Consider the following 3479-nt stretch of genomic DNA (forward strand, 5'->3'; position numbering starts at 1 on the left):
TTTCTGTACAACATAAAGAATGTAGTTAATAATATTGTACTAACACTGTACAGTAACATATGGAGACTATACACTTAAGGTAGTGAGCACTAAGTAATGTATAGAATTATTTAATCACTATGCTGTACACCTGAAAATAATATAACATTGTTAAAAACAAAGATTCTCTAGAGGACATCAGTGGTGATACTTAACATGATTTTGATATTATAGAACAAAATGTGTCAACATTTGGAAAATCAACACAATTTGGTAAACCAATGTTTGTTTTCAAATGACTAACAGATGATGTTTACAAAATGATGTATGGGGGGAAACATCCATTCAAAGTGCAAAACACACTATTAGATTTTAATATAGCAGTACTAAAAGTTCAAAAGGATTTCAGATCCCACACAGGCAACTAACCTTCAAGAATTACTAATTGCCAGGGTGCCTGGGTGGCTCAGTTGGTTGGACATTTGACTCTTGGTTTCAGGTCATGATCTCGAGGTTTACAGGACTGAGCCCTGCATCGAGCTCTGCGTGGAAAGCACAAGGCCTGCTCAGAATTCTCTCTCCCTCCCCCCTCTCTCTGTCCCTCCTCATTTTGGCACACGCACGCACACACTCTCTTGGTCTCAATAAAAACATTTAAAAAAAAACTACTTGCCAAGTTTTGGTGTAATATCAAAGAATTTCTACAAATGTCTAAAAAAAACTATTAAAGCACTCCTCCCTGCTCCAACTACATATATATGTGTGGCCAGACCGTCTTCATATACTTCAACTACAGTGGCATATTGCCATAGATTGAATCCAGAAGCAGATGTGAGAATTCAGCTGTCTCCTATTAAGCCATTCATTAAAGAAATATGCAAAAACATAAAACAATGCCATTCTTCTCACTTAAAAAAAAAAAAGATGTCTTGATTTTTTTAATTCCCTTCATCTATTTCATCCATTCCCCCACCCACATCCCCTCTGGCAACCACCAGTTTGTTCTATTTAGGAGTCTGTTCTTTTACTTTGGAAAATCAACAATTTTTAATTTTCAAAACACAGGCTAATATGTGGTAGGCAGCTTCTGTCATGGTTCCCAATGATCCCAGCAATCCTCCTCGTATTCACAACCTTGTATAATCCCCTCCCCTCGAATGTGGGCTAGACCTAGTGACTAAATTCTAATGAAGAAAGAATCTGGCAAAAGTGAGGAGATGTCACATCTATGGTTATGTGACAAAAGACTGCAACTTCCTTCTCTCTTGTGCTAACACTCTTGCTCATTCTGATGAAACCAGCAGCCACGTTGTGAGAGGCCTATGGAAAAGCCCATGTGGCAAGGAACCAAGGGAGGCCTCGAGCCAAGAGCTCCTGAGGAACTGAATCCTGGTAACTGAGTGAATTAGGACATGGATCCGTCCCCATCAAGCCTTCAGATGACAAGAGTCCATGAGATCCTGAAGCAGGGGACCCAGGTAAGGCACACCCACATCCCTGACCTATAGAAACAGTGAGATCACAAATGTTGATTCAAGCACTAAGTTTGGGGGTGATTTGTTATACAATAGATAATAATTGGTACAACATTACTTCATTTTAAATGAGTAATAAAATATCTAATGTACGAAATACTAGCTGTAACCCACAAAAACAAAAATTCCTTGGGATTCTCAAAAAAGATCCTGAAGCCAAAAAATTTGGTAACTACATACAGTCCTGGCTGTGGTGGAACAGGAATAGAGACAGACTAAAAGGCCAGCTTGGTCAAATCACAGTCTAAGAGGGGTCCTTATCTTGGCACCCTTAACCAAACAGATCCATCTCTAGGGAATATGGCCCTATGGAGAGGAGTGCCATTTCCTCTGGCTCATTCAGAAACCTCTCCAACAGTACTTGATACACTTCTCCTCATTTAATCTTCAGAACTGCCTTACAGGCAAGTATGACGAACAAATAGGCTCACTTGGTAAGGTAATTTTAACTAGTTTGTTTGGTCATGAACCTAAGGGCTTGGAAAGCAGAAACAGAATTCTTAGTTTTCTCTGTATCATTCCAGAGAATACGTTCTTCCAAGGTTATATGAAAAATAAATGGGAGAGTCTGGCTGGCTCAGTAGGTTGAGTGTCTGACTTTGGCTCAGGTCATGATCTCATGGTTTGTGAGTTCAAGCTCCACATGGGCTCCCTGCTGTCAGTGTGGGGGCTGCTTCAGATCCTCTCCCCCCCCCCCCCGGTCCTTCCCTGTTCACACACTCTCTAAATTTAAAAAAATAATAATTTTAAATAAACGTGTTGGGGCACATGAGTGGTGCAGTTGGTTGAGCATCCAACTTCAGCTCGGATCATGATCTCATGGTTCATGAGTTCGAGCCCTGCGTTGCTGTCAGCATGGAGCCTACTTCATATCCTCTGCCCGCCCCCCACTCCCTCTCCCCTGCTTGCTCTCTCTCAAAAATAAGTATTAAAAAAAAAAAAAGGGAAACACTTCCCAATTCAAAAAATAAAATAAATGTGGTGATGGTCACACAACTCTGAATACACCAAAAACCACTGAACTGTACCTTTTAAGTGGGTGAATTGTATGGTATGTGACTTATACCTCAATAAAGCTGTTNACAGGAGTAAAGTCAGAGAAATGACAAGAGCTCAGAGAAATGACAAGAGCTCTGAGGAGGGATAAAAATTGGGAGGCAAGAAGTCCTAGGAGTTGTCCCAACTCCTAATTTTTGGCAGCAAAAGGCTCCAGAATGATCTGTCGCAATACATTAGGAAGACGGGGAGCACATGGAGGCATTAATAGGTAAATGAGAAAGGGGGAAACCAGTGCTGAAGTTAGAATGAGGGAACCTGATTTCCCCCACTGGTGAAGAAGCCAAGAATGAGCAAACATGTCCGGGAAAGGTCTAGTTGTGACACAGCTTCTTTAGCCTTATGGCCTCTCTTGCGGTAGTATTAGCATCTACAGTGGTAGGTGCTGACATCTATATTAGACCATGCATACCATTTGCCTTTTAAAACAAGGACAATGGCATTAGATTTCACATTTAACTTCCATGGCCATTTATTTTATAAAAAATAAAGGATGCTGGACTCTGATTTGTAAAATCACTTCTATCTCTAAGACTGTAATCCAATGATAATTTACAATCTGAGAGATACCTGCATTAACTTAAACACCTATCTAGGCACNTTTATTGCCCAAAGCTACTGAAATATGCTTGGACCTATTTTGCAGAAGGGTAGGGGCTGGGTCACAAAATTAACATCTTCAAGCCACAGACTCCTAAAAATGTAAAATGATCTCCTACTTTTAATGGAACACCCCATCCCAATTTTTGAAGTCACATTTCACCAGCTCCACGTGGACCAACCATGATGCACCTCTGAACATCAAGCTATCCCTTTTTTCTTGTCCTCCTTACCCAAACCACTTCAGTTCTTTGTTAACACTGTGCTGTGCGGATTTTAAGACAGGTAATTTTAGGGCTAAGCACCAGA

At 40.6% G+C, this 3479-nt stretch overlaps 1 protein-coding gene across 1 annotated transcript in view; it reads right to left on the reverse strand.

The window, feature by feature from the left end:
- The window catches only part of TXLNG (taxilin gamma), a 49844-nt gene that overhangs the window by 42335 nt on the left and 4030 nt on the right, over window positions 1-3479 (reverse strand). The window lies entirely within an intron of this gene.

The sequence above is a fragment of the Crocuta crocuta genome, unplaced genomic scaffold, assembly GCF_008692635.1.
Source record: "Crocuta crocuta isolate KB4526 unplaced genomic scaffold, BGI_CrCroc_1.0 scaffold657, whole genome shotgun sequence".
Lineage (NCBI taxonomy): Eukaryota > Metazoa > Chordata > Mammalia > Carnivora > Hyaenidae > Crocuta > Crocuta crocuta.